At 28.1% G+C, this 27,583-nt stretch overlaps 1 protein-coding gene across 7 annotated transcripts in view; it reads right to left on the reverse strand.

The window, feature by feature from the left end:
• Nucleotides 1-27,583, reverse strand: part of LOC111633539 (putative leucine-rich repeat-containing protein DDB_G0290503) — an 82,932-nt gene that overhangs the window by 32,666 nt on the left and 22,683 nt on the right. For 4 of the 7 annotated variants that reach the window (XM_023378168.1, XM_023378133.1, XM_023378123.1 and 1 more), the window contains exon 2: nt 5,200-5,298. The exons of 2 other annotated variants lie outside the window; for them this stretch is intronic. The gene's annotated coding sequence lies outside the window, so the exon portion shown is untranslated. The remainder of the gene's footprint in view (nt 1-5,199; nt 5,299-27,583) is intronic. One more of the 7 variants, XM_023378153.1, reaches the window with a different exon arrangement.

Raw genomic sequence — 27,583 nt, forward strand, 5'->3', positions numbered from 1 at the left:
TATAACCATCTACTTCTAAAGAAATGAACATTAAATAACAATCAAATACTATAAGATGGTGACTCTACGTTTACAAATAGAAAAATAATTATAAGATTGAATTTAAACCTAATATTATTGAATTTAAGATCGAAAAATATTGCTGATTTTAATGAAAATTTTCTCGAATCTATAGGATATAGAAGATAAGGTCTGTAGGAACGTCAATCTCCTTCTCGTGGGTCTAAATCTTCCTGTAATAACGACACAGTTTAAATTACAAAGTCAGAACCTCTCAAAACCAGTATATATAGAATATTAAAAGCAAAATGTTCTGTCACGGCCGCATACAATTTAGTCTTACTTTTTTATAATTATTTTTAAACGTTTTTCTCCTGTTAAATACTTGAAAGAGGCTGGATACCGTAAAAAAATGAGTGAGGNATTTTAATTTCTAACTTTTTATTTGCGCAAAATTTTATTTTTTCGATTATGAAATAGTTAAACAAATCTCGATTATTTAAATATAAAAATTTAAATTGTTAAGCGATAAAGCGTATCCAATTATTATTATACGGGTCTCAGAGTGCCATTTTCCCTCCGAAAAAGTCAGTTGAAATGCAGAAACAGTGGGTAAAAAGTGAATGTAATAGTGACAAAAAAAAGCGAAAACATGGAAGGAAATCTCAGCAAAATAGTAGTAAAAGTTGTTTTTTTCCCCCTCTCTTTTTATTCTGTTATGACTAAATACATTTTAAAAATTTCTGTATGTATTGTAATACAGTAGCCACTCGTTATATCGCGGATTCGGATATACCGCTTTTTTCCGCCCTCCAAATTTTAAAATACCAATTGCCATTGAATTTCTATNTGAAAATTTTCTCGAATCTATAGGATATAGAAGATAAGGTCTGTAGGAACGTCAATCTCCTTCTCGTGGGTCTAAATCTTCCTGTAATAACGACACAGTTTAAATTACAAAGTCAGAACCTCTCAAAACCAGTATATATAGAATATTAAAAGCAAAATGTTCTGTCACGGCCGCATACAATTTAGTCTTACTTTTTTATAATTATTTTTAAACGTTTTTCTCCTGTTAAATACTTGCAAAAGGCTGGATACAGAAAAAAAATGAGCGAGGAACTTTGCGAGCCTTGAACACACGGAAGATTTGGCTTAATCGGGCGAAAATCCTATGAAATTCTATATTCAAAAAGTCCTTGATAGAGTTCTGTTTTTAATCATCGGTTGGAACTGTTTTCAACATATGTACATATATAATTAATATAAAAAAATATAAAAATTTAAATTGTTAAGCGATAAAGCGTATCCAATTATTATTATACGGGTCTCAGAGTGCCATTTTCCCTCCGAAAAAGTCAGTTGAAATGCAGAAACAGTGGGTAAAAAGTGAATGTAATAGTGACAAAAAAAAGCGAAAACATGGAAGGAAATCTCAGCAAAATAGTAGTAAAAGTTGTTTTTTTCCCCCTCTCTTTTTATTCTGTTATGACTAAATACATTTTAAAAATTTCTGTATGTATTGTAATACAGTAGCCACTCGTTATATCGCGGATTCGGATATACCGCTTTTTTCCGCCCTCCAAATTTTAAAATACCAATTGCCATTGAATTTCTATTTGCAACAAAATACAGTATTCATATTTCTACCATTATCCTTAAAACTACCACTTAAGGTGAAACAAATTCATCAAGATCTAAATATGCAAAACAAATAGACATATCAATTGTCATTTGTTTCCTTTTGATATTAAAAATTGTTTATTTATTAATTTTAAATACCATCTCCTCGTTTACAAGTTTCTGTAAATTCGAAATTTCACACCTTTATGAAAATTGACGGTATTGCGTCAATTCACATAAAGATATGAAATTTCGAATTCATTGCATAATGTGTAAGAAAAAAGATTTCTTTAATTCTGAACGAAAAGTTTTTATACGGAACTAACTTTATTTTGTTTTTGTTTTTTTAGAGAATTTTTATTCTCTGTAATTTTATAAGTTTTGATGGTTATATTATATGTTCCATATTTATTTTTAAAAATTTTCAATAAGTGATTTATTGTGAAAATAAATCGCTTATTAATTAATCCCTCGGCATAGCGTGTTTTTCCCTACAAAGGAATTTTCATAAAAAACAGCCAAAAACGTAGGAATGCTTAAAATACTTATTTTTAATCCCCATAGATAGAAATGCAACTTTAGAGAAACTTGAGAAAATGACCTGAAAGGTGAGAAAAGTGAGGCTACCTCAAAAAAGTGAGTACAAGTGAGAAAGTGAGTGACTCCGAGACCTGTTATATTATAATCGAAAAAATTCTCATTGCAACCCATGAATCGGCAATTAAATGCGTTATAAAATTCAGTAGTGTTTCTTAACCTTTTTAAGTGATAGACACCTCCATGAAAAACTCAAAATGCGGTCTCACACCCCTTAAATATTGTGTTCAAGATGATAAAGATACCGAGGTACTACCCTCGGTACTTTTATTACCATGACATTGTGAGGGTCCTGGACATCGTCGTAGAGTTTTCAATTTATCGTGGGCTCAGAGTACCCAGTAAGCAGAGTCAAATTTATATAGCATAAGACAGCTTTCAATTTTATATTATACATTTAAAGGTTAAAAACCTATCATTATCGTTCGCATCCCCGTAAATGTTTCCCCACGTAAAAAACACTGATCAAAACCATCGATGAAGAATCCTTTTTTTTCTGAAGGTGGGTCAAAGTTCAATTTGAAGCTTAGTAACTCCAAATTGCGGGTTAAATATTCAATTTGATTAATTAAGAAAATAACGAAAAGCTTTATTTATTTCACTTTTTTAATCTATATCAAGAAAATAACAATAAAATTTATACGTGTTTAATGATGGGAAACATACTGTTGTTTATCTGATGATAATTTTCCTGGTTCATAATTATACCAATTGATTTGCATCTACTAAAGTACGTAAAACAAGAAGAAAACCATATTTTTATTTTAAATCTTATGCACATTATTAACATTACTCATTAGGACATATCAGGCAATAGTTAACATCTTCAAATAATGCTATTGAAATTCATATTATTCGGCAAGTTTCCGACAAAATTAGGATTAAAATGATAATGAATATCGACGATCGACTATCAAATGTCAACGAGAAAACTGTTTATACATCATTGACGATGACTGTTCGTTACTTCTCTAGTTTTCATCCAAGTTGATCGATTTGCCGGTGAATCAGATCTTTCCATAATATGCAAAATTAAGACAACCAAATAACGTAACGAATATAATGAGAACAGATTAATAATTATTGAAATAATGTAATTGTTTATATATAAAGAAATATCGGGAGAATAATTGGAAAAATCGAATGAACAGGGGAGTAAAAGTCCGAAATGAATTTCGATTTTAAGTAAAAGATTTTATAAGAAGTCTGAATTGTCGATTAAATAGACCATTATGACAAATATTGGTAAAAGTGGATGGAGTATCCCATAAAATGTCAATTCATATCGTTAGCTTTAACAGTTGCATTATTATTCTGCTCTAGACCAGCGTTTTTCAAACCGGAATCAGTTGACTAGTTCCAGAAAGATCCACGAAACGTAATAATACAGTAATAATGCATATACATTTTTCTAAAAATATATCGAGAGAATCAGATCTGATCGATAGAATAAAGCAACGCTACACTTGAACGATCTGCCAAGGAAGAGGTGCCTACCGAGAGGGAAACTGGCTCATATTATGGTAGACATGTGAAGAAAACACGAAAAACATCGCGTGATCAGCCGGTTAGTCAGGCGAGAACCCACTCCCAACTACTCTGCTTCTACGAGTGCTTTGTGATTTTTATCCACTCGGCCACCAAAGTGATTTCACTGATAGAATCACGAATTTCCTTAAAGAATATTACTTATTTTCGATAGGATTAGTATTTACTACGAACACCATCTTCGATGGCACTGTTTTGCATCGTTTCTCACCGCTCTATCTGTCATATATCATTTTACAAATTCATCAAGATCTAAATATGCAAAACAGATAGATATATCAATTGTCATTTGTTTCTTTTTGATATTAAAAATTGTTTATTTATTAATTTTAAATACCATCTCCTCGTTTACAAGTTTCTGTAAATTCGAAATTTCACACCTTTATGAAAATTGACGGTATTGCGTCAATTCACATAAAGATATGAAATTTCGAATTCATTGCATAATGTGTAAGAAAAAAGATTTCTTTAATTNGTTAAAAATAAACAACTGACACTTAAGTTAATCGTCCAACGACCGCCTAATCGTATAAAAGACATCGAGGGACGAACTTTGATGTCTCGTAGGACCTAAAATAATTGATTTTCTGAGATTTGATGTTTATAATGATATATTCGACGTTTCCTTTCGAATGCACTTTTTCATTTTTCTGTAAGAAGTGTGCTTCTACTCAAGAATTTCGTGTCAGTCAATAAGTGAAACAAACGAAGCTTTATTTTGTAGCTACAAGTCACTTCTCTGTATAAGTCTTCACATTATTAGTGGGAATTTCCAGATTTCCGTTATAATTTCCGTATAAATTTTACCAGAGAAACCATGCCAAATCGCAATTCGAATAAAAATATGAAAAACTTTGATATATTAACAGAGCTAGAAAACCGTATTCCTGTATGCTACTTTGATAATTCAACCTTTGAATACTAATAATCAGAATGGTTGTAACTTTAAAATTTAAATGATAACCCCGTGCACCATTTTAAAAAGTTTTAATGATAAATCCAATATTGTAAATTATTTAAAATCAAACAAAACATTCAGAAGTTATAATAGAACCTCATATATTAAGCAGTTAATAGAACCTTATCTACTATGTTCTGTTAAATGTATATATGCAATATTTTTAAGAATATATTCAGTGAAAATAATGAAATCTTGTAGTAAATATTGAAAATAATTAGTCATCAGACAGTACAAATAACATCTTAAAAGCGAACATGTTATTTGTCCTATCCGATTAGGGTTTTTAAAGCCGAAACACGATACATCCTATTAAAATAAAGGATAAATTTGCATCAGACTTTATATGTGAACCTTTCGGCATAGAATCCTAAATAAGATAATTCAAATATATGTAAAGAAAATATCTTATCTACCAAATGGAAGAAATAACCTAAATTTTTCCTATGTAAACATCGTATTGAGATACATACCTACGTTTAATGAACTTTAGGTATTAAAATCAAAACACACACAGCCGAGAAAATGTAAACGAGCCGTTCTGCGGAGTATGCTTGTATATTCACTTTCATCTAAAAAAAATTTAAAATGAAAAGACAATGTAATATTATAATTTCGAATTGTGATTTCATTACATTAGTAAAATTTTCTATTTTACTACTGTACAAGTACATTTTTATCTGAAATATTAACAACACTATTACTAAGCCAATGCATTTTTACACTCAAGGCTTATAAAAGATTCATAATAGATCTATCATCTTGTATAATTCCCGACTAAACAATATTCGAATGAAAATTCACATAAACTCTTTACTGTTTCATAAACAATCTAGAAATTCTCATACAAATCATTGATATATTCATTCTTTTCTATACGATTCGTTAAATTGAGATGGATTCCAGCGGGCAAACCAAATGAACTAGTACAAGTAGATAATGAAATCAATAATATTTAAATAAGTGTATACAGTATTTAAATCAACATCAGAATATATCATCTGTCCATGGGTCAAACTGACCATTTCTCAAATATGCACAGTGGTGTCTCGATACTCGAACTTAATTCGTTTCGAGTGCTGATCTGTTCGGATACCGAACGAATTTTTCCCATAGAGAATAATATAAATTACATTAATCCGTTCCAGAAGCCCAAAAAAATACTCTAAAAAGCGTTTTAACTATAATTAAATACAGATTTAACAAATAATTTACAACCTTAGCAGGTGTAAATCATTTTAAAAAATCTAAACGCAATAAATATATGTAATAAATGCAAATTTATTCTCACTTTACTTGTGACTTTGGAGAGTTGATGATGTGTGTGGAAGGTGTTAAAATTAAAATATTTGTTATTGATAAAAAAATTTATTGTAATAGGTCGTGTTTGTTCGGTACTGGGCCGAACAAACCAGTTAACTACCGACGATTTTTTCCCGTATAAACATTCAAATACTGAATTATTAGAGTTGAGAGAAGTTCGTGTACCGAGATATCACTGTATATATTTGAGAAATAACTGTATAGTTATGGGATAAAATGTTACATCAACTAAACTTTATAAGTAATGACATCGATAATACTAAGAAATATATATATGAATTGAATGTTGATTAATTGTTACTGTTATCGTATTAATTAACAACAATAAAACTACTTTCACTGTTAACTCTAATATTGCTAGAATTTCTCTCTTTCTCCGAGAGAATTAAATATTTTGATCGGTTGATATTATTACAAATATTTTAATGGTCTTATTTATCAAAATTGGCTTTCACTCCAACTTCGCTCGTTTAATCTTTTTTTTTTTATCGTCTAAATCAGTGTTTCTCAACCTCTAACGAATCGTCGCCCCCTTCAACGTAGTATCGCCCCCTTCAACGTAGTATCGCCCCCTTCAACGTAGTATCGCCCCCTTCACTTCAAAATTCCAATGCCGAGGGCCAAGGCTAACGCCAAATTCGTACTGCATTGAATAGACTAGTGACTAGTATAATGTTATTTGTTTAATTATTGTACGATATAACGAATAAAATATCCAATTATTCTTACTATAAAGTTTTTCTATATCGTCCAAAAAATTGTTTTTCGCCCCCCAAAATATAAATTGTTACTAATCCCCCCTCAACATGGAAAAACGCCCACATGGGGGCGATATCGCCCACGTTGAGAAACACTGGTCTAAATCTATCCCAACAACCTTTCTTCTACCGTATATCGCAAAATCTTAATAATTTTGATGAATTTTTACATCTTGATCTTCCTGATTTTAAATTTAAATGTAAAAAAAAAATACTGGTTTAAGGGGTGTTATTTGTTTTTATTATATGTTATTGTAGGGGACAGGAAATCAAATGTTTATCAAGACTTTTCCTCTAAATGAAATAAAATAAATAAAAATGAATTTACAAACCCTATATTTAAACTGTTTATTTTATGTATTACAGCTCTCCCTTGATAGTCCGACGTTTTTTTTTTAATCCGACATGCTCAGTAGTCCGACGCACCTCCCGTCAAGGTATCCGTCCCCGTTACGTGTCTTCTTGCACAGAAGCATGTCGCGACGTGAATCTCCCCATCCAATTCTTACACGATGACACATTTCGTGTGTTTTCTGTGAGCAGTTCTGTTCGAACAGTTGGAGTAGGGAATATTGTAAGCTACTGCTAGCAAAACAATGCAAAATATGTAATTATTTTCGGTAATCCGGACACTTTTGGTAATCCAACATCCCTTTGGTCCCATACCTGTCGGACTATTAAGGGAGGACTGTATTATTAAAATGAGCTATTCATGTTTACGACCTTATATTAATATTTATGCTTTATATTTTCGTTCTAAAAAATTACAAATCAATATTATTTTTGTACTTTAGCATTTCTGATTATCGTATTTCTCTTATTCGTGACTGTAACTGATTTTTCTCCATTAAACATTTCAGCTTTAATTAAAAAAGGTAAAAAAAAAAAACATTAATTTCTCTCCCTTTAAAACTACTACTGCTTTTCTATAATTACACTTTTTTTTTTACTTTTTATATCTTACAACGATTACGAAACAAATGTTAAAATGACAATCACTAAATGAACGTTTTTAAATGCAATTAAAGATGTCTTTAGGTCTAATTTTGATAAAGATTACAGATAACAAGTTAGTTTTAAAGGAAATAAATTCGTTTCCCCATAACATTTAGCAAAACTATTACGAAAACTTATTTTCTGTGAATTTCAACTGAATTAATTTAAGCAATTTAAGCAATTAAATACTTATTTCATTTCTAAATTAACAACTAAAATAAAACTACTTGAGGTTTATGAAATCTGATATTGTGTGTTTATTCAATAATAAACAGATGTAGTAGAAATGATAAACAGCAAATAACTACTTTATGATAAGAGATGATTATCGACATTATACATGAAAGTTTAAAATTACAAGTAGACTCCCCTATAACACTGTAGATAATTCCGTGTTATATGAATTCCATGTTGTACGAGTCACTTAGATTTTACAAATACGTGAGCCTTTCACAGCTCGGCACACGTATTTGTACAATCTAAGTGACTCGTACAACATGGAACTCATATAACACGGAATTATCTACAGTGTTATAGGGGGGTCTACTGTATTGTCGACGTTACTGATATACTTAACAATAATTTCAAAAGTAGATATGAATTGATTTTAATATTTTAAAATTTTAACAGTATATTTTATAATTCGTAGTTACAGAGACTACTCGTAATTAAACCTCTGTACTTTTCTGGATCATTGAATACTAAATTGAATAAGTCTCTAACCACTTTATGAAATGATTTTCAGTACGAAAATCATTGAAAAAGGACGAAGGATGAAGAATTCCCATATTTTCTTCTGTTATTTTCTAGTGAAATTTTTAAAAAATTAATAATCGTCCTGTCTATTTAGTAGTTTTTACTAGTTTTATTAATGATTTTCAGTAACTTACTTTAATTACAGTACAAATGAGCTTTAACAATGATTTCAAAATAATATAAGAGAGGTTAATATTTCTTTTTTTAAGTAAGTAAGTAAGTAATCTTTATTAGCGTAGAAGGCTTTCGCCTGTTACAAGGGCCTTTTATTTTGATGAAATGCATATTCACATATCATATAATAATTTTTTAACAATATTAGTACATACACTTATCTATATAATTATATTAATATTTTGTCATAATTATTATTTAATTAGTTGTTTTACATAGTTATATATCATATAAATCGTGTTAATATCAGCTCTATCTAATGTCTTATACATTTCCAGCTCACTAGTACATTTAGCCAGTGGTTCAATCTGGAGTCTTTGTAGTTTATCCTTTTCGTTACAATTTTCACATAAAATATGAATTTTAGATAGATTTTTTGTACAATTTGGGCACTTAGAATGGGTATAATCTATATATTTGTCATTTATAATTATTCCATTTTTATTTAACCTAATGTGCATAAAAAACTTTTTAATATTGAAGGCTATATTTGTACTTTAATATTTCTCTCTTATAAAGTATATTTTCAATAATTAAATTTGTTGTAAGATAATAAATCAAATATATTAATACTATAAAATTTAAACAAAAAAAGCTCACTAGTGACCGATTGAATAAAACCATTAAATCATTGGTCACGGGTTTGCGCTTGACCAACTGGGTTGGCCACGTAAAGTTTTCGGGTTTTCTACACCTAAATACTGGCCAGTTTCCGAAGGAAAGTCCTTCCAAGAGGCACTCTCCCTCGACAGATCGCTCATATGTTGCATTGCCTTAATCCCATCAATATTACAATACAAAAAAGGCTTCCCATTACTATTTCAATCAATCGAAAAGGAACCAAAATATGTACTAATTTCTGATATTCCGTTTAAACCTGTTTGATAAAATTAAAAAGTATTACACTACATTAAACGTCGACTTAAATAATTTTAAGTTGTCAATTTTTAAAATTGTATTCCAAAGAAAAAAGCATATATTAATTGTCTAGGATTATGCAATATTTACCAAATGTTCAATACACAGTATTGATTACTTATGCGTCATCATTACAGGTATAGTCTATATTTTACATTTACCTTTATCTTTGACATTATACTTTTACATTATAGTTTCTAATATTCATTTATATGTGTATGCAATTACAGTATTATAAAACAATATTTATTTTTAAAAAATAAGATTATTTAAGGTATTCAAAGCAAAATTCAGTGAAGAGAGACATTTCTATCGTAAGACGATTGTTTTTATGCACTTCTTACAGGAATACAATTCTATTTGAATTTTTTAAAATTTTATATCCTGTGATTGTAACAAAACATAAAACCTGGTAAACTTATTAAACTATTTAAATCTATACAAATATCATTATAACTTTCTAGTAAATACTAACATAATTTTTAACTACGTGTCAGTAATAAAGCAAAAAGCTGGCAAGAGCTCTCACTCGACTTTCCCGGCACTCGAACAGGTTAAGTCTGACCCCACACTAGATACGACTCTTGACTCTCCTGTATTTTCCCACCCTATTCATCTTTAATTACCAAAATTTAACATCATCAATGCTCCCTATATATAAACAATCCAGCCAAATTTCAAAACTTTTAGTTCATTCAATCCTGAGAAATAATACAAAATAACGTTGACACGTGCATACAAAATTTTGTAAAGGATTTTTTTTACATTTTTGGCTTTTGCAATGTAAAAATGTCGAGAAATGCAAAAACAACTGGGTGGGTTAAAATTTGACCGCTCACTAGAAGCAATGAGTTCGGATCCAGGATACATTAGCCTTGAGATCTTACTAGTTGCTCAGAAACTATTAAGAATTCAGCAACTAAGAAAGTATTGTTGTTCATTAGCACAGAATTCTCACTAAATCTAGTTATACTATGATCCGAATCTCTACTAACCAATTCCAGATTTTACTCACGTTTAGAATTCTCAGTAGTTCATCAGCATACCTTTTTTTTTAAATGTTAAAAGACTTTGGAGATGAGTTTATGTCCAGTCATTACTGTCCACGTTATCATTTGAAATATGTGCTGGTATATATATGTATTATAGCGATGCTAAAATTATGGTTATAATGAAAATTTTTACTTCTTCCATTATTTTAAACGCGACTGATCTGACTCAGAATACCATTCAAAGATACATTACTCAGAACAATTCTTTGCTCCGCCTTCCTAGCCAATTAGCATTAATGACAGAACATGACCCAGTTAACAAAATGCTTTTTCATAACTATAGTATAATCATCTCCAAATAAAATTTAAACATTTAGCTCTAAACATGTAGCTAAATGAAATTTTTCCTCATTGAAATATGTCATCATCTCACAAAAGCAGAAAACTGATTCTCCAAACAAAGAAGAAAAATTAAAATTTATGATTTAGTGGCAAACAGGTCAACAATTTGTATCTTTGCACCTGGTTCCAAAATTAAAAACGTTGGGCATGTTTCCTGGTAAAGCAGCTTTAATAAAGCTGGACAAACAGGCTACGGTTGTTTATCCAGCTGTATTAAAGCTGCTTAACCAGACAATGTGCCCATTGTGTGAATCTCTTTTAAAATAAAAATTATTTTTTCCTGATATTTTTTAAAATACTTTTTTTGTCAAGGATATAATATAATATCAAATTTCCTGGGACAACGTCAGATGTCTCAGCTACTTATTTATAATAATAAAATTTTAAAAAGGAAAGATATAATTGCCAGTCAACTTTACTATCAATTATAAACTTTATATTGAATTGGAGCAGTTACACAAAATAAATTATTTTCAATAAAGATTATTGAACTGAACTGATATTTGCTTTCATTCAATGAATTTGAATCATTAAATAACACTTGACCATAAGATTTTCAAATTAAAATATTAAATATTGAAATGACTTTTTTATAATTTAATGATTTAAGTAAAATTGTGTATTTAAAACATATGATTTCATAATTTGTGAAATTATGAATTTTGTGACTGTGTTGCAATGGTTAAAATCTTACCTTACATAATCGTGTTTGTGTTATAAACATAAATGAAAAATATTCAAATGTATTCGTAATGAAGAGAGGAGCCCTTTCTGGACTCCTCTCTTCACCAGGAATATATTTGAGTTGGAACCACTTCTCTCTGTTTAATATTTATATTAAGGATCTATTATTTTGATTACGTAAGCAAGATATCAATAAATCATAATATTATATCTACTTCGGAAGATCACATTAAGGTAAATCATCATATGATTGAATTATTAAGATTGTTCAAATAACAGAAGATCCAAACATAAATTACAGTTAATCATGATAAATCAAATGTTGTTATTTATAAGAATGGAAATAAACACTAAATAACTCTGAATTGAATACTTTTTCAGATAATTAGCAACTGAATGCTGTTGAAGTATTAAATACTTTGGAGTATATTTTGATAAAAATTTATCATGGAAAACCTATATTGTATATTAGAGAGTTTCTTCGCTAAATTTATTGATGTATTATGTATGCACAACGAGATATCTCTTGTTGGTAGTTTATGTAATCTATGTATCAATAACAATGGTGCAACCTAATATACATTATGGAATCTTAATTTGGGGGATCTGCATCTGAAAATGCTATTATTAAACTCAATGTGTTAACAAATAGACTTATAAGGATTTTGTTGTAATTTGTTGTTGCAGTTATAGGGAATACAATTGATGAAAATTTAAAAAGCTGTTCAAGTTATCATATGCTTAAGAAATCATCATAATATGAATTAATAGTAAACTTATTGCTACTAATGTACTACATGGTTTTGATTCTTGTTTATGTTTTCTTAGAGAGACTAGAAAAAAGAAAACTTGCTCCTTTCTTTTAGAATTAATATCTGTCTTATGTATTAATATCATTATATAATTTTGTGTTTTATTTGATAGTGATACCTAATAAAATTAAACAGATAAAAATCCTGGAATTAATATGAATTTAATTTTAAAATAAAACTTTAAACTATGAATTTAAAAATACATTCATTGAACTGTAAACTAAAAAATTACATTTTCTAAATTTATTATTAAACAATTTTTGTAAGCAAATTAAATTTTTTTAATTAAATTTTTATTAAAGTTTATACTTTCTGCTGTATTTAATTAAATATCTATCAGCAGTAAAATAATATTTCGAAATTGCAACATTCTTATCTATAGTTTTCCTTTGGTAATAAACATACCAGAAATCATTTACAGAGTGGCACTTACTTTCTAATTTGTATCAGATAACTTTATCACAAACAAATTTTATTTAGAAAATTTTTTTCAAAAGTAATATAATTTATTATTCTGAAATAATAAAATATTTTACATCTTCAGTCTTATGAAAATTTTACTGAACTTAAAAGTTTCATCGGCCATGACAACTTCTATTGAAATGGTATAAAAATTAAAAGCAGTTTTCTAATGTTTGAGAAAAAAATCATTAGGATGAAATGAAAAAAAGGTTCTAACATGAACCTTAAGAAAGCAAAAAAGTTGTATTTGTAAAGTATTAAGTGAAGTAAAACAAGAACAAACTAAAACTTTTGACACTGCATAACAAAATCGAAACAAAAAAAAATAATGGCGTTAAACACAATTTAACATTTTTCTGTCAATTGTAAATACCTGTATGTGTGTCTAGACCAGTCATGAGCAATCTGCAACTAATAGTCTATACTAATATTATAAAGAGGTAATGTTTGTTAAGTTTGTATGCAAGGGCTAATCTCTGAAACTACTCATCCGATTTCAAAAATTCTTTCACCAATATTTACAATGGAACTTCGGGTGGACATACGCTGTATATTATACCATTAAACATTCATATAAATTAAAAGATATCATCTAGGGTTAAGGCTTTTATGTCCAATGGATGGCACTATGAGTACAATGCCCTAAGTTTGCTTTTCTGTGAGGCATTATGCTTTTCTGTGAGGATGAACTAAAGTGGATCATCCTCTATCTATCTATATAAATAAAAATGTAATGTTCGTTTGTTCCTACTGATTCCTTTGAAATTTTGACACAACACTGCATTCGAATATGCACGTATTTTTATATAATATACATGTTGAAATTCCCCCCCACTGGGGGAGATGGACAAGATTAAGGTTTACCGTAAAGAACTCTGCTTCTATTTATACTATTTTAGATGCAGTTTATTGCATTTTTGATTGCGTTTTAATAGAGTACGTCAAGAGAATGTATACACTAAGAAGGGATTTTTCGAAAAATTTGCCTCCCCCACGGGGGAAGTGTTATACATTTATAATAGATACATTATGAGCCACAACAACGCGTGGCGGGGTCTGCTAGTATCTAATATGTAGCTTTCAAGCTCTGGCAAAGTAAATTTATTTTCCTGTTTTCTGCCTTGTGCCGTTATGCAACTCTAATTAATCTGATATATAATGTATATCATTTCATGACGAAGAACATTCAAAATGACTTGATCTTGAGAATATAAAAAGAAAGGAATAAGCTATATCCTGATATTAGATTAGATTATATCCTGTATATTACAAATTTTCTTATCATTAGAATATATTATTTTAGTACCTAGTGAACTGGTGGTTATGGAGTATGTTAGTATTTAACAGACTTAAAGCCTATAATTCTGTAATACAAATTGCAGGTGGCACACATTCAGAATAGGTTGCTCATCACTGATATATACTGTACTAATTCTATAAGATATATTATACTACATTATCAAAAATTACATAAAAGATGGCATGTAATATTTTATTTCTATTTATTTACATAATAGAGTTCAATATCAATGTCAATGTAGATTATTATATAAAGATTATTTTTTAGATACAGAAGTAATTCAAATTATCCTCAATACAATAGCAAATCAAAAATTATTACACCAATATATATATTAATACTTATGCATATTATAAATCCAGTAAAATATTGATTTTTATTCTTCTTTGTGTTTAGAAATAATTCTTTCACGAAACAAAAATTTACATTTAGATTTTAAAAAAAGAAAGGAAAACTCTCCAATTATTTCTTTTGTGATTAAATCCATTAGGTAATAAAAAATTTAATTAAAAAAGGGACAGATTATAAGACCAGTAATTATTCCTATCTGCTGCAAATGAACAATATTCTTTTGCATGAGTTTAAAAATTTATTTTTTCAACATTTATATTAATTAGCATTATTAGTATTATTTTAGAAATAAAATAAATATTTCTAGAAAAAAAATATTTTTGTCTATTAGCTGTTAAATGTTTACTAAAACATGGATTTCAGACATTATAATCTCCAAATTTACAATTAAAGTCTTAAATAAGAATAAAAAGTTAACAGCCATGGTTTGGTACTTACAACATGGATATTATTTTTAATTATATTTTTACTTTAAAAAAAATAATGCTTATAAACTAGTATGACAACAAATACATTTTTCCTACTTAAATATCTTGATACATTTATTAATATTATTATTATACTTATTATGCTTAAGATAATAGGAATAAAACCATATTTGATACAATCTATAAAAAGTACCTTAAAGTCAAAAAAGTAAATTTTGCTGTACAGCAAGAAACACAATCTAAATGAGGTTGAAATTGTTGATTTTAGATTCAATGTCATATGTTTTGAGTAATGTTTGGCATCATTTGGCTGTAAGCACCCTCTTATATATTTCCTCTTAGTCTCTAGAGTAAAATATACTCAAAGAATGAAAGTTGAGTTTTCCAACTTAAGATATCTTTTTACAGATCACATCACATTAAAATATTTTTTTTTGAATTTAGATAACTGTTTTTAATTAAAATTTAATTACTGTTATTCTCAAGTTAATATTAATTGTTATTTTTGAAAGTTACAATGCTAGAAATCAACACTCTCATAAAACATTTAACAATTAATAAAATAAAATGTTTGCTAGGAAAAAATGAAATAATATAATAAAAAATAAATTAGAGAACAATATTGCACATGCAAAGAATTATTCAAAATTAACAAATATCAAAAACAATTGCATGTCAAAATGTTAATTAATTAATTTTTGCAATATTAAAATTATTAAATTATTGTTTAAGATTTCTATAATAAAGATAAAGAATAGATAAAAAAAAAAAAGTAAATTAAGGTAAGTATTCCTGCTGACTTATGTTTATACAAAGTAATACTGTATTTACTCGCATATAAGATGAAATTTTTATCCATTTTTCACTGCTTCAAAAACCTAGATTGTCATATTTGCGCAAGCAAAGGATTCTTTTCGTTTTTGTATAATTTTTGTAAACTATGTATTCGCATATTTTATCAAATATTTTACCTTCTGCTGTTTAAAACAAAAGTATATTATCTGGGTCGTTTGAACCATTCTTGTGTATTGCCAGGAGTAAAGATGAATAGCAATAGGAAATGCAAAGCTTTTGAATTGAATTCCAAAATTACTACTATGCATATGTAGCTAGAACTGTTTCTAAGATTATCAGCACAAAACCTTTCTCACTAATTTCTAGCCTTATTAACAGGAGTTTTCGGCCTTCTTAATAGGCCTTCCTCGGGTACACTGTACTCCTGTTAATAAGGCTAGAAATTAGTGAGAAAGGTTTTGTGCTGATAATCTTCCAAAATTACACAGGAGCCTGATATAAGTTTTATTCCATTCACACATGAAAATTATTTTGAAGATGAAGATGATTATTTGGAAATTATTATTTGGAAATCATTATTTGGAAATTCGAAGAAACTCATAAGTGTAATCAACGAAGAGTGAATTCAACTGTTAAGAAATGGCAAAAAAGGTTCCCGATTGTCCAGCTTTACATGAACAAATTATGTTGTTGATTTTACAAGATTTTTCCTTGAAGTTTAAGGTGCCAGTAATTTTTGCAGGACAATGTGTGCATTTACATGCATTTGAAATTTTATTTGTTATTAAAAGAAATACAATTAGAATTGTATTAATAAATCTAATTTTCTTTATTTTGATCTTTAAAGTCACACCTCACCTATATGCGAGATCGTCTTATATTCGAGTAAATACGATATATGCTTATAAAATCACAAAATGTAATATTTTATCATTTTACAAAATGAAAAATACTTGAGTTCATTTAATGCAGGGATCAAATTGCACAATATGAACTGCTTTTTCCTTGATTAATATCACAATTATTACACAATAAAATATTGGATTATATTATACTGTATAATATGGTATGGTATAAATATCCTCTATAAGTAAGGTAAAATTATCAAATTAAGCATGATGTAAAATTTACAACAACAATAATAATAATAATACTTCAAAAGAAGTTCAAAAAGGAAAAAAAGTCATTCTAACTTATAGAAAGTAAAACAACTTTATTATTGAATTAAAGTTTTTTTTAGTTGTTTTTCCTTTATATCCTAATATAGAATTAGAATGATAGTAAAGTTCTAATAAATATAAAAGTTTTTTACAATTTTGTAGGCATTTGAATTTCACAAGTTCAAAAAAATATGCATTTATTTATATATGACTAAATGAATTGAATTTAATTGTAACTAATGTTTATGGACTTATTGTGTTACTTCAAAATTTCTAATGTCCATATATAATTCAATGTAGAGACATTGAGTTATGTAAAGAATTAAAATATTTTCTAGACCATATATCTAGATGTCCTGGTCTTTTTTCAAATTAAATAAGGATATTTTAAAAACTAAGGTAACAATGCCTATTGTATGAAATGTATTGTGACTACAGAGAATTGAATGTACTGCACTGTATATGCTGCACTATATTATCTAGTTTTCAACACAGAGATAGACAGATGGTGCCAACACATCTGTCCATCTCTCTATTAACAATGAGGTATTTTCAACAACCTACATTATTGATTATAAAAACTATATGCTATAGTGAATACAGTTATATTCTACAATGAATTCCTACAAAGATTATTATTATTACTGTTAACAAACATCTAATGTTTTTAGTTAAATTTAGTATAACAGATATTATGGACAATTGTAAAAAAAGAGCAACTTACTAAATGACAAAAAAATCTCCAGAGAAAATAAGAGCATTACAAGTATAAAGAAAAATTTATAAACATTCAGTTTTGTGAAAATTATGATGGATTCTTATATGCTTTTCAACTTGAGAAACTACTTTTAATGATATCAGTAGTGTGAGAATAAAAGACTGACAGCTAACTAAAATTACATTGAAAATAAATCTTATACAAGGAACTGGTGATATAAAATACAGTAGTTTCCTATAATTATTTTATATAACTTCTAAAGAAATAATAATTGAAATAATTTTAAGTTATTGCACTAAGTATCATGAATTTCTTTTCTTAATATTCAAAGTAAACTTTCATTTATGTTTTACACATTGATAAATGAATGTCACAGTAAAACTTATGCATATTCTTACTAAACCCTAAAATTTTATTTATTTATACACTTTCATTACTTTTTTATGTATATAACTTTCAGAAAAATCTCATATAAGTTATGAAAGAGTAAGTACTGTACCTAAATTTTTATAGCAGTATGTTCATTCATAACTTATATAAGTTAATATATGAATTTAATTCCAATATTCAGTAATTACTCAATTTCTTATTCCTTATAACTTAGAACATTACTTTTAATACTTAATAATTAAAAGTAATTTTTACAATTAATTACAGTAAGACCCCACTTAATACTGCCTCACTTAATGCTGATTCGATATAATGCAGTCTGCTCAAGCCTAAAAAAAAGCTCAAAATTTGCGCTGACTTAAATTATCGCAGCATTTCATTGATTTGTATATAATATGATTATTTGCAAACACAAACCAATCAGCAAAAGGTGATTTTGCACCTTTTGCTGATTGGTTTGTAGTGTACAAAAAGGTGTACTTTCTTTAAATCTATGTTTGTTTGGTGCAATTTTGGAATAATATAACATCATGGATGCCACAGAAAATATTGACTTCGTTTGTCAGGAATTAACTGATAAATGCATGAATGAAGTGTGGAAGAAGTTATGGTTGAAGGTATCCAAGAATTCTCAACAAGAAGAGCCTATCACTGTATCGTTAGGTTGACCAAACTCAACCTAATCAATATAGCAGGACTAGGAGATGTAGATGAGCAGGATATTGAGGAGTTACAGCAGGTTTCTGGTGAGAGCCTTACCAATAACAACCTTCAAGAACTGGCAGAACATGGAATTCATGTGGAACTGGAAAATAGAGATTCTGAAAACAAAGAACCCAAAAAATTTCTCTACAGATTTCCTTAGTACAAGTTTGGTAAGATAATCGAAATCATTGATCAAATTGTAGCAAATGATCCAGATTTTAGATCATTCACTACAATTTGATCAACAAGTGCAAAAGCAAAATGAGGCATTTTGGATGAGATCTTCTGCTATCGACATTTGCTTAAGGAAAGTAAAAAGCGACAAATGAAACTTCACGACTTTATTGCAAAAGAACAAGAATTTCAGAAAAGTCAGGACCTTCATCACAAAAAATGAACTTTACATTTCTGTGTGCATATGCTTATGTGTTATTTAACATACATTATTATACAAATTAATATAAAAATAACTTAAAATTAAAGTAAAATTTGTTTATTTTTGTCGTTTGTTCCCCTACCCCTATTTACTCTACGTTAAAATGGCCTCATTTAACACTGTTTCGCTTAGTGCTTTGTTGTCTAGGAGTGCAACCCCCGTGTTAAGCGGGGTCTTATTGTATATACAACCTTACATGTTCATTTGCAATTACGATTTAAAATATCAAATATAAAATAAATGTAATGATACTATATCAATATAAATTTTTAGCTTGTTTTGAACAGAAATAAATTATTGGAAATTAAAAACATTGACATTTCACCTTGCTCCTCCTAATCATTTCTTATTTTCTTCTGAACTATATAACTTTTTCATTTTGGTTTTGTATTATTAAATACAAATTTAATAAGAATGACATTGAGTTTGAAAAGCCACCTGTCAATAAATTCATTTGTTTTGTACATTGGTTGAAATGTGGAAAACAAATACAAGTACTTGCCACTGGTTTAAAGCTTATCCTTTTTTATTTTCATAATAAACAGAATTTCGAATAGAAGAAATGATGAGAAGATTTTCCAATTTTCTTATTATCTTCCTATTGATTATCATTCATACATCTATATGCACAACATGAACTGGACCTTTGTTTTTTTAAGGTAAAATTTCCTTTCATATCTCTCAAATCAACTGACAAATTGAATATGATTTAAGTTCACTAGTATATTCTACATGACAAGAAACATATTTTCACTGTATCATGTGGAAAAATCTCACTGATGATAAAAAAAACAGATGGGTTACCATATAAATGGTTATACAAAAAAAAGCAAAGTTGAAAATTGAGCACAGAAAACTCTTCTCTCATGTGCACAAGGAAAATGTGCACACACAAAACTGTTCACACAAAAATTTTAATGTAATGGTGATGATATATGTGCAATTTCAAATACCACAGATATTTACAATTGTAGATTACTATTTATCTCCCATTTATGAGAATAAATATGTATTACCTACATTTTAAATTGTTAATTATTTTAATCATAAGATATCAATAAAATATTTTATATTCTTATGCAAACAATTCACATTTTGATTTTATAAAGTATAATTATATAATAATTTTGTTATGATATAAGTATATTAATTCATTGCTATATAAAAACATCCTGTGCAGGAAGAGAGATTTAATGCTTAAGTGTAAATCTTAGTAAGTAAAAATTTTAGGAAATGAAAGTGAACATTTTATTTATTAACATTTTTTTCAGAATGAAAAATAATAATATTTGCAAATAAACAGTACTAAATGTTGGGAACAGTATGAATCTCCCATCCCAATTACTTTTGAGAAGCTTCAACCAGGTTCTTTATAATTACAAGTGTTCAAAACTTTTTTTTAATAATTTTTTCTGGAGAGAAAATAGGCTGAATTTTTTTAAAAATTAAATTAAATTCTAAATAAAAATATTGTATTTTAAATAAAATTAAATATATTAAATTTATTTAATTTACAATATGTCAGAGCTTTTTTATATCAATATGAAATCATTTTTAAAGAACAGACAGAAATATATTATTTTAAATTATGTATAGATAGTCTAGTACACTATAACATTTAAAACTATTGACATTCTTTAACAAGACAAAATAGTTTAAAATAAGTCAATTTTCTATCCCAATTTCTTTTTATTTGTATTTAACAAATACAGTATATTAAGGTACATCTAGTGATCATGAGAAAGAACTACTTAACTAATAATAAAAACAACAGCTTTTTAATAATAATAAATTTTTTCCAGAATTAGAGAGGAAATTCATAAATTGCAGAGACAAATGTTATATCAAGAAACAAATGACAATGAATGCCACAATTGTTATCCCACATATAGAGATGCACAAGACTTTCAAATTATCATAGTTTTTTAAAAACATATAATTCTTTATGTCAATAAGAATACTGCACCTTTGAACTTCACTTCTAGTAAAGACATAATTTAGATTTTATTATTTTGTAATATTGTGAACATAAGAATTCTTCTCTGTGGGCATTTTTCAGTGTACAGTACATATATGACAGGATTTTTTTGTGTAAAGGCATTTGAAATGTAGATGATTCGAAGAATGCTGAGAGTTCCTTGGAGGGCAGGAAGAACAAATGAAGATATCCTGGCAACTGCAAATCATAAAAGAACCTTATTAGAAGTAGTAAGGAAAAGAAAAGTGAGTTATCTGGGACATGTACTGCAACACCAAAGCCTACAAAAACTATTACTGGAGGGAATGATTGAAAGGCAAAGAAGCAGAGGTAAGCCAAGAATGAACTGATTCAATAACACCAGGAATTAGACATACCTAAGGTACGAAGAGTGCTGAAGAGAAGCACAAGATAAATCATGGTGGCGTCAACCTCCTGATAGTAGAAGACACCTAAAGAAGAAGAATTTTCATGTGTGCTTTTATCTGGTTATCCATACAAATATGTAGTTGAAGATTGATGTATATGTGTGATACAATTTTTGATAAGACAGAGCCAGCTAAAATTCATTGTGAAGTCATAGGAAACATTAAATACTCACTCCCCTCTTATAAAAACCCTTCAATACAACTATCTGCATTACAGATTGACTTCATTTTCTGAACTACCAAAGTATTATGCTTGTTTTACTGAAAGTTTATAATGTTAATGCAAAATAGGGCTTCTCTGGGATCAAAAATTTTAATAATAGATGAGAAAACAGTTATAAAAGTATGTTTAAATTATAATTATTCAAATTATAATGTAAAAAGTTTCAGTAACAACTTCTTCTCTTTGTTTGGAATTAATATCTCATTATCTCTAGTGCTTTTGGATTTTTTAAACCAGTCAAAAGATATTCACAGTAAATAAATAAACAAAAACTGCATGATCATCAAAAATTATACTTGCAGTAATAATTGTTTACAGGAACCTAGAAGTGCTATGAATAATAAAAAATATAAACTCTAAAAAGGCAATTGAAGCTATATGAATAAATGTTGTATTCTTTATTTATCCTATTAAAAATATCATTTGAAATCATATGTTAATAGCATATGATTTCAAATGAAATGACATGATGTCAGTTGTCAGTATATGATATGTAATAACACCTCTTGACATGCTGTATTTGGCAAATGATAGGACTTGATTTCAGTTGTCAGAACATTAGATGAATCAATATTGTCATATCATATCTCAACAGCTGGCAACACTTGATGTCAAATGATAAAACATTTTAACAGACAAGAATAAGTGATATATGTTTTAAATTTTTCAACCTTTGACATCAACTAACGTCAAGTGATATGTTGTAATTGAATTCACTTGATTTCATTTGATATTAGATGACATCATATCCAGAAGCTTTTGAAAATATGTTGAAAAACATTTCATTGTTAATTAAAGATTTATGATTTCTTACTTAAAATACCCAAACTCCAGAAGTAACTAGTTCTGATGCTAATATCACATGTTTTAAGAGTTCTTATGCCTCTATCTTCAGGTTCTGCAGTCATTTGAACATAGGACAATTTTTTCAGATGTATGATGATGTTTGTATCATTTTTTNAACATTTTATTTATTAACATTTTTTTCAGAATGAAAAATAATAGTATTTGCAAATAAACAGTACTAAATGTTGGGAACAGTATGAATCTCCCATCCCAATTACTTTTGAGAAGCTTCAACCAGGTTCTTTATAATTACAAGTGTTCAAAACTTTTTTTTTATAATTTTTTCTGGAGAGAAAATAGGCTGAATTTTTTTAAAAATTAAATTAAATTCTAAATAAAAATATTGTATTTTAAATAAAATTAAATATATTAAATTTATTTAATTTACAATATGTCAGAGCTTTTTTATATCAATATGAAATCATTTTTAAAGAACAGACAGAAATATATTATTTTAAATTATGTATAGATAGTCTAGTACACTATAACATTTAAAACTATTGACATTCTTTAACAAGACAAAATAGTTTAAAATAAGTCAATTTTGTATCACAATTTCTCTTTATTTGTATTTAACAAATACAGTATATTAAGGTACATCTAGTGATCATGAGAAAGAACTACTTAACTAATAATAAAAACAACAGCTTTTTAATAATAATAAATTTTTTCCAGAATTAGAGAGGAAATTCATAAATTGCAGAGACAAATGTTATATCAAGAAACAAATGACAATGAATGCCACAATTGTTATCCCACATATAGAGATGCACAAGAATACAGTAGTTTCCTATAATTATTTTATATAACTTCTAAAGAAATAATAATTGAAATAATTTTAAGTTATTGCACTAAGTATCATGAATTTCTTTTCTTAATATTCAAAGTAAACTTTCATTTATGTTTTACACATTGATAAATGAATGTCACAGTAAAACTTATGCATATTCTTACTAAACCCTAAAATTTTATTTATTTATACACTTTCATTACTTTTTTATGTATATAACTTTCAGAAAAATCTCATATAAGTTATGAAAGAGTAAAAACTGTACCTAAATTTTTATAGCAGTATGTTCATTCATAACTTATACAGTGGTACCTCAGGATACGAAATTAATCCGTTCCGAAACTGAGATCGTATCATGAAAATGTCGTAAGGTGGATCATCGTTTCCCATACGATTACATGTAAAACCAAATAATTCGTTCCAACGCGAAAAACATACTCAAATTAAAGCCAANACATATATGACAGGATTTTTTTGTGTAAAGGCATTTGAAATGTAGATGATTCGAAGAATGCTGAGAGTTCCTTGGAGGGCAGGAAGAACAAATGAAGATATCCTGGCAACTGCAAATCATAAAATAACCTTATTAGAAGTAGTAAGGAAAAGAAAAGTGAGTTATCTGTAACATGTACTGCAACACCAAAGCCTACAAAAACTATTACTGGAGGGAATGATTGAAGGGTAAAGAGCAGAGCAGAGGTAAGCCAAGAATGAACTGATTCAATAACAGGAATTGGACATACCTAATGTACGAAGATTGCTCAAGAGAAGCACAAGATATATCATGGTGGCATCAACCTCCTGACAGGAGAAGACACCTAAAGAAGAAAAATTTTCATGTGTGCTTTTATCTGGTTATCCATACAAATATGTAGTTGAAGATTGATGTATATGTGTGATACAATTTTTGATAAGACAGAGCCAGCTAAAATTCATTGTGAAGTCATAGGAAACATTAAATACTCACTCCCCTCTTATAAAAACCCTTCAATACAACTATCTGCATTACAGATTGACTTCATTTTCTGAACTACCAAAGTATTATGCTTGTTTTACTGAAAGTTTATAATGTTAATGCAAAATAGGGCTTCTCTGGGATCAAAAATTTTAATAATAGATGAGAAAACAGTTATAAAAGTATGTTTAAATTATAATTATTCAAATTATAATGTAAAAAGTTTCAGTAACAACTTCTTCTCTTTGTTTGGAATTAATATCTCATTATCTCTAGTGCTTTTGGATTTTTTAAACCAGTCAAAAGATATTCACAGTAAATAAATAAACAAAAACTGTATGATCATGAAAAATTATACTTGCAGTAATAATTGTTTACAGGAACCTAGAAGTGCTATGAATAATAAAAAATATAAACTCTAAAAAGGCAATTGAAGCTATATGAATAAATGTTGTATTCTTTATTTATCCTATTAAAAATATCATTTGAAATCATATGTTAATAGCATATGATTTCAAATGAAATGACATGATGTCAGTTGTCAGTATATGATATGTAATAACACCTCTTGACATGCTGTATTTGGCAAATGATAGGACTTGATTTCAGTTGTCAGAACATTAGATGAATCAATATTGTCATATCATATCTCAACAGCTGGCAACACTTGATGTCAAATGATAAAACATTTTAACAGACAAGAATAAGTGATATATGTTTTAAATTTTTCAACCTTTGACATCAACTAACGTCAAGTGATATGTTGTAATTGAATTCACTTGATTTCATTTGATATTAGATGACATCATATCCAGAAGCTTTTGAAAATATGTTGAAAAACATTTCATTGTTAATTAAAGATTTATGATTTCTTACTTAAAATACCCAAACTCCAGAAGTAACTAGTTCTGATGCTAATATCACATGTTTTAAGAGTTCTTATGCCTCTATCTTCAGGTTCTGCAGTCATTTGAACATAGGACAATTTTTTCAGATGTATGATGATGTTTGTATCATTTTTTAAAAAGATGAACTTCACATGCTGTTTAAAATTTAGTACTTATATGTTACTATTGTTCTTTTTAACAAGTGCTAAATTTTAAACAGCATGTGAAGTTCATCTTTTTAAAAAACGTTTGATACAAATATCATCACATGTCCAAAAAAAATTTTGGTTCTATGTTTGAATTCTGCAGAACCTGAAGATGGAGGCATAAGAACTCCAAAAACATTAGTTCTGAAGCTAATATCACATGTTACTGCTGGAGTTTGGGTATTTTAATTAAGTCTATTGTTTCTCCAGTTAAATAGAGGTTATTTATATGATAAAGATATCTTCCAACTTAATTACTGGTTCTAATGACAACCCTTGAAGAACCTTTATGTCAAGTAACAAAAAACGTTTAATAAATTGTCGAACAAACACTTTCGACCTTGCTCAAGGTCTGCATCAGGTTAGAGTACGATCGAATTCCAAATTCAGAATGCCGATTTATTAAAAATTTTTTTGTTACCAGACATAAAGGTTCTTCAAGGATTGGTTATTTATATGATTTACAGTTTTTATAACTGTTTAACAATGCACTTGATGTCATTTTAAAATCAGTTAGAAACCATTACAGAAATGATGTCAAGTGATAACATGTCTGAAATGATTTTCAGACAGTTTCAAAAGAGATGAAATAATATCACATGTAATGAAGTATCATGTTATTTGGTCATTTGAAACTGTCCAAAAATCAATTCAGACATGATATCACTTGATATCATTTGAAAATGGTGAAATATTTTTACTAAAGTATATATAAAATTTCATAAAAAAAAGTTTCAATATTTAAAAAAGTCATATTTTTTTTAATCTAAAATTAAAAATAAAACCAAAAAAAAAACCAGAACGTATGCATATTCTATACATGTATACTTTCTGTATTTGTAAACACTTTTCTATGTATGTCCCACATTCTTCACACATATATTATGCAAAATACATGGAAATTTCTACAAAAAAGCTGCAGAATACAGTAGACTTACCAAAACCTATAACTATATTATCTTCCAGAATGAGAATGGAGAATGTAATAAATATTGAATATGTATCACTGTGCCACCATAGCTAAGCAATGAAAATTCAAATATTACATATGTGAATCTTTTGTTTTTTAAAATCTCATTTTTCATTCAAAAACTTTGGAAATTTTAAATAGATTATAACAGTTTAAACCAGCGTTTCTCAAAGTGGGCGATAATGCCCCCTTGTGGGCGCTGGAGGCTTTCAGGGGGGCAGTAGAAAGCTCAAAGAGAATTGGGGGGCATTAAGGAAATCTAGAGGGGCGACGGCAGACAAATTCTATATATAAAAATTCGACGGAATATATATAAAATGTTGACATTTTATATATTTTTTATTTTTTACTGAAGGTCACAACTTGAATATTTCTAACACATTGACTTATATTTTAGCTCAGCATTTCTCAAAGTGGGCAATAACGCCCCCTTCTGGGCAATGAGTAGATCTAGGAGGCGCTGGAGGCAGGGTATTGAACGGTGACCAAAGGCAAAATTGGGGCTGATAAGAGGAAACATTGCATTTAATGATTTCCAGATGTTGAGAACAATGTACAGTAAGGGCACAAAGTGTGAGATTCATAGAAAAGTTTTCCTAAGAATATTTCCAATCCTTTTCTCACACAAGAGAAAATGAGTTAGGGGGCGTTGGGTATAACTTTACGGAACATAGGGGGCGGTGGATCGAAAAAGTTTGGGAATCACTGGTTTAAACATATCTTACAATTATCTAATATAATTCTATTTATATTGTGTTTAACCACATGATGAACATGAAACTATTTTCTTTCATGTATGTAGACTAATAACATCCACTTCATTCTTATTCCAAAAAAGATTATAGAATAAAAATTATATTTAATATGAAAACAGGATTTTAAATTTTGTTTATGAATTGTTTACAGATTTTATTTCAAAAGAATTTTAACAAAAAATTAATAAAATTCAGAATTTACAGACAAAAGTAAAGGAATAGAATCATCTATAAGCAGGGAGATAGAAAGATAGACAAA

Source organism: Centruroides sculpturatus, unplaced genomic scaffold (assembly GCF_000671375.1).
Source record: "Centruroides sculpturatus isolate CEXI.00-Female unplaced genomic scaffold, Cexi_2.0 scaffold54, whole genome shotgun sequence".
In the NCBI taxonomy this organism is placed as follows: Eukaryota; Metazoa; Arthropoda; class Arachnida; order Scorpiones; family Buthidae; genus Centruroides; species Centruroides sculpturatus.